This window comes from Elephas maximus, chromosome 1 (genome assembly GCF_024166365.1).
Source record: "Elephas maximus indicus isolate mEleMax1 chromosome 1, mEleMax1 primary haplotype, whole genome shotgun sequence".
NCBI lineage: Eukaryota > Metazoa > Chordata > Mammalia > Proboscidea > Elephantidae > Elephas > Elephas maximus.
Genome location: NC_064819.1, coordinates 85952455 through 85958782, shown reverse-complemented (window position 1 = coordinate 85958782; position 6328 = coordinate 85952455). Strand labels below are relative to the sequence as shown.

Genomic DNA, 6328 nt, shown 5'->3' with positions numbered 1-6328 from the left:
CTAAACAAGCAAAATATAATAATAATGTTGTTATTCGGTGTCATCAAGTTGGTTCCAACGCACAGCGACGCCATGTACAACAGACCAAAACACTGCCAGTCTTGCACCAGCCTCACAATCATCCTTGCTTCTAAGGAGCATTCTGTCTGTATTTCTTCCAAGACAGATTTGTTCATTCTTCTGGCAGTCCAGAATATTCAATATTCTTCACCAACGCTGTAATTCAAAAGCATCAATTCTTCTTCAGTCTTCCTTATTCATTGTCCAGCTTTTGCATGCATATGAGGTGATTGAAAACACCACGGCTGGAGCAAGTCACACCTTGGTCCTTTAAGTGGCATCTTTGCTTTTTTAACTCTTTAAAGAGGTCTTTTGCAGCAGATTTGCCCAGTGCAATGTGTCGTTTCATTTCTTGACTGCAGCTTCCATAATGACAATTTTAAAGTATAATTTAAAATACCTTTCAAGTCTGGAGAACAGGAATCTGCCATTGCTGCCTCTAAAAAACCAGGCACCTCCTTTTCCACCATCCTCAAGAGGTCTGTTTTGTGTGGCACCTGCTTCCTCAGGTTGCTCAGTAAAAATTAAGCCAATTTGAAGGCATATTTCAAAGCCTTATTTACGTTAACATTTTTCTATGATTTCCATTTCCTCTTTATTTTTGTAGATTCACAGGCAACTCTTATGAGTTTCTTCGGTGCCTCATTCATGTCTTTATTCCTCAAGGTGTAGATGAGGGGGTTGAGACTTGGTGTGATGATGGTGTAAAAGAGCATGAGGAACTTGCCATGGTCTTTGGCTGCAGGTACATGTAGATGATAGTTCCATAGAAGAAGGACACCACAGTGAGATGAGAACCACAGGTATTAATTGCTTTCCGTTGGCCTGCTTTGGACTTCATTCTCAGCACAGTTCGGGCAATGTAACCACAGGATATAAGAATAAGGAGGAGGGGTGTAAGGACAAAGACAATACAAAAGCAAAAACAGACATTTCAACTGTTGTGGTATCTACACATGCTATCTTGATCATAGCTGGCATTTCACACGCAAAATTATTTAAAATGTTGTTTCCACATCTAGGTAAATTCATGGTAAGTGTACATAATACTAGAGAACAGGCCAAACTAATACTCCATACCATGATAATCATCTTGAGGCATAGATGTGGGTTCATGATTACCAAATAATGCAAGGGTTTACAAACAGCTCTAAAATGATCATAGGACATAACAGCCAAGAGAAGGCACCCAATGGAGCCCAACCACATGTAAACATAGAGTTGAATGACAAAGCCCACAAAGGTGATGATCTTATTAGGCCACCACAAGTTAACAAGGATCTGAGGTATGATGGTGGTGAAACACAGGTCTAGGAAAGATAAATTCCTGAGGAAAAAATACATTGGTGTGTGCAGATGGGAATCCAGGAGAGATGCAAGAATGATGGCTGTGTTACCTCCCAAGGTAATTAAGTAGAAGATGGTGACAACTCCTGACAAGATCATCTCCAGTTTGGGATGATCAGAGAAGCCAAGCAGAACAACACCATTTAGGGAACTATCATTGTTTTGGGCCATAGTCCTTCAATGCCTAAATCCTAAATTGAAAAGAAAAAGAAGGAGAAGCAAAAGGCAGAAGGGGTGGAGGAGGAAGAGGAGAAGAAGGAAAAGAAAGAGGAATAGGAGAATGGAAGAAGAAGAAAAAATAACTTGTCAACACAGGCAAGGTGATTTAATGAAATACAAAAATAAACAAAGGGAGGGAGTTTATGTTAATATTTGAAAAATAAATGGATAGAAATTATTGCAGCCAGGTAATCTGGTATTTGTTGCAGTTTCTTTCATGGCGGTGAGGTCATAGCTACGTTTTTTGTCTAAGTGACCTCGGAGCATTCACTTACAAGTAAATGTCCGAGTTTTGAAAAGATATGGTTCTAAAGTTGTGTGACCCTGTGATTCTCATTACTGTTAGTTACATGGTCAGAGAGTTCACCTATAAATCTACCTACTGGCTAATGTCAGAATGAAGTAAGAGTGTTCCTCTTTTTCCATATGTTAGTGAATAGCACTTTTGATCTACCAGCTTGTTACATAAAAGATCTGGCATTTTTCCTTGGCACCTTCATCTCCCTCATCCTCAGTACCTAAATGATCACCAAACTGGTAAATTTGAATGCAAAAATATACGTTATCTATCTTCTAACTTTTTAAAATGTTCACCAGCTAATGCATACCATTGTCATCTCTCTTCCAGATTCTGGTCATTCTAACTTTACATTCGGGTTTATCCCTTTATATTGTTATAAGATTTAATAACAGCATATCATCTGTGTACTCAAAAGCTGCCAAGGGCCTTCCAACACACTTAAGGAATATTCAAATTCTTTAAGATGGTCGAGGTGAATCTTCATGATTTGGTTCCTGCCTGGCCTCATTCTTGTCTCACAGATCACTTTACCCATATTCCCTACTAGCCTTTCCTCAGTTTTTTGACAGGTCAGGCTCATTCCCACCTAAAGTGTTACAGAACTGTTCCCCTTCTTCTCTGGGTAACTTATACTCAGTCTTTAGGCTCCTACTTAAATATTTCTTGGAAGTTCCAGCTAGAGCATTATGACAAGAAAGAGAAATAAATGGCATCAAAATTGGTAAGGAAGCAGTAATACTATATCTATTCATAAGAGATATGATCCTATTAATAGAACATCCCTGAGAATCCACAAGAAAGTGACTGGAATAGAAGGATTCAGCAAAGTGGCAGTGTATAAGACCAACATACAAAAATCAGTTGTATCCTTCCACACTAATGAAGAAACTTTGAAAAGGGAATCAGGAAAACAATACCATTTACAATAGCCCCCCAAAAGATAAAATACTTAGAAACACATCTACCTAGGGACTTAAAAGACGTACGCAAAGAAAACTACAAAACGCTACTGCAAGAAACCAAAAGAGAGCTTCCTAAATGGAAAAATATCCCATGCTTGTGAATAGGAAGACTTAACATAGTGAAAATGTCAATACTAGCCAAAGCGATCTATAGACACAAGACAACCCCAATCCAAATTCCAACAACATACTTTAGCTAGATGGAAAAACTAATAAACAAATTTATATGGAAAGGAGAGAACCCTTAGATAAATAAAACATTACTGAAAAAGATCAAAGTATGAGGACTCATACAATCCAGTCTCAGAATCTATACAGCTATGGTAGTCAATAACAACCTGGTACTGGTACAATGACAGACACATAGACCAAATGAACAGAACTGAGAACCCAGAAATAAATCCAGCCACCTATGGGTACCTGATCCTCGACAAAAATTCGACGTCCATTAAATGGAGAAAAGATAGTCTCTTCAATAACTGTAATGTGAAAACTGGATATGCATTTGAGGAAAAATGAAACAGGATTCATACCTCACCCCATGCACAAAAACTAAGTCAAAATGGAAACTAGAAAGTTCATGAAAGGAAACATAGAGGCAACACTAGGAGCCCTAATTTATAGCTTAAATAAAATAGCAAGTGTAATTAAAAATGCACAGACTCCAGAAGATAAACTAGATAGCTAGGATGTCCTAAAAATTAAATATTTATGCTCATCAAAAGACCTTTCCAAGAGAGTAAAAAGAGAACCTAAAAGCTGGGAAAAAATCTCTGCCAATGACATACCTGATAAAGGTTTAATCTCTAAAATATACAGAAAATGTCAACAACTCAACAATGAAAAGACAAGCAATCCAATTACAAAATGGGCAAATGACATGAACAGACACTTTACCAAATAGGACACTCAGGCACCTAACAAATACATGAAAAGTTGCTTGCGATCATCAGCCATTAGAGAAATGCAAATCAAAACCACGATGAGATACCATCTTACCTGTACAAGAATGAAACTGATCAAAAATTCAGAAAACAATAAATGCTGGCAAGGTTGTGGGGAGATTAGAAGTCTCATACACTGCTGGTGTGAATATAAAATGGAATAACCACTAGAGAAAATAACACAATGCTTCTTTAAAAAGATAGAAATAGAAATACCATATAATCCAGCAATCCCACTCCTAGGAATATATCCTAGAGAAATAAAAGCCATCACACAAATAGACAGATGCACACCCATATTCATTGCAGCATTATTCACAATAACAAAAACATGAAAACAACCTAAGTGCCCATCAACAGGTGAATAGATAAATTATGGTACATAAACACAATGGAATACAACACAATGATAAAGAACAATTATGAATCCAGGAAACATCTTACAACATGGGTGAATCTGGAGGGCATTACGCTCTGTGAAGTAAGTCAATCACAAAAGGACTAATATTGTACGAGACCACAATTATAAAAATGCAGGAAAAGGTTTAAACACAGAAAGAAACAACCTTTGATGGTTATGAAGAAGTGGAGGGGTGGGGAGGAGAAATCACACACTAAGTAGTAGACAAGCGTTAACTTTGGTGAAGGGAAAGGCAATATATAGGGGAAATCAGTACAACATGACCAAGGAAAAGGAAGACACATAGTGCAACACAAGGAAAAAAAAAAGGCAATCACAATAAATACAATACTAAAGCATACATACCCACATAAGAAATTATAATCATGCACCATGTAAGTTCATGTTTTTTTGACCTTTCCCCTGTATTACTTCCCCTTGTGTTACTCTAGGAGCCTCAAAAGCAGACATGATGGATAGTGCTCCTCACTGTATCCCTAAACCTAAAGCAGCCCCCCTCAAATAGATATAATTTTTGACTAAAGGAAATGTTAAGTCACACTATGAATAACAATGAAAAATCACATAACATTATTAGTTAGCATTTTCCTTACATTAAAAATTTAGGTTGTCTGCTTGTGAAGTTACCTGAATGGGACACTAGAAGGTGAGGGATTAATGGAAAAGACTGCGGTTATATCTATGCAGTAAAAAAAAAAAAAAAAAAATCAATTTATTCTGCTTGATGAAAACATAACTTAAAATATTTGTCTCTGTTTGAATGACTAATAAGCTCAGCATTCTTTAGTAGTGTGATACAGATACAGCTCCTCATGACAGGCAGGGACAGAGCAGAACTGCCACACTTTTAACAATTCAACATATTATCAATCCCCCACCTCTGTTTCCTATAATTGAGTATAGAGAGATAACTTCCTACCGCCTGAGGTGAAAATAAAATCCAGAAAGTTTCTGTTAAAAAATAACTAAGAGAAAATGGTTTGTTGAAAAATTATAGTCAAATGTCAAACTAGTGTATGTGTCAGATAAAATGCAAAAAGTGGTTTTTGTTTGTTACACCATTTCAAGTATATTTCCTCAATATTATAAAGAATTTACTTCAAACTGGGGCCATAATCCAATAGCACACACATTCACCAGACTAACTGAATATACTAGTCGATATAGTCATTTCAAGATAGACATTGTTGATTTCCTCAGAATTTGTTTTTCAAGGATAATGATTTCAGCCTGGTTTCTACCATTGACCCAGGTGGACCGAAAGGAAAAAATTTGTCTTTGAGATGCCTCAGAAGCGGTCACACACCATTAGAGGTCTATAATGTCTGAGCAGGGGGCTGAATAAATAGTATTTATTTTGATACACATGTTGGTGTGTGTAATTGTGCCTAGCTCCTGAATAAAACATGAAAATTATATTAAATTTAATTAATTTAATTTAAATTTAAGTTAAAACTTTAAGTTTCAAATACGTAAACTTTAAATTCAGTTAAAATTATAGGAATGCAAAAATAAAAATTATTGTAAAATTAAAGTCCACCCCATGCTGTTTAACATTTGCATGGTTGATTATTTTCATTATCCCTACAGCCTCCAAAGACTAAGTCAGAGGGGCTGCAAATCCTCCTACTGACATTGGGAGCCTGCAAATAATTTCCCATGCACATGAGGTTTGGAAACAGATCCAAAATACCTGGGTCCTTTCCAGTTCCACAGTCTTCATAAATATGTTTCAATTCTTCTTTTCAATCTAATCTACAGTTTTCCTCTTTTATTTCTGCTGAAAGAAAATGCTTGAAATCATAAACAGGGACATAGTTTTATGTCCTCCTTTTATAATTAAGAATAACTTTCATCTTTCCTTCATAATATAGATAGAAGATTTTTCTGCAGAGATTTATGATATATATCTAATCTTAGATTTCTAACAGAAAACCTGAAGAATTGGCCCATACAGGTCTAAGTTGTCTTTCTTCTGCTCCGGTAAATTGTTTTGCCAACTCAGCCACACTATTTTCTAAGAAATACTAAAGATTTACATTACTGTGCTCCAGAGCAAGTCACCCTGAGGTTC

The 6328-nt window shown here is 36.3% G+C and overlaps 1 pseudogene; it reads right to left on the bottom strand.

The window, feature by feature from the left end:
• Positions 1 to 635: 635 nt before the first annotated feature.
• Positions 636 to 1578, bottom strand: LOC126077725 (olfactory receptor 2W1-like; annotated as a pseudogene).
• Positions 1579 to 6328: the final 4750 nt, after the last annotated feature.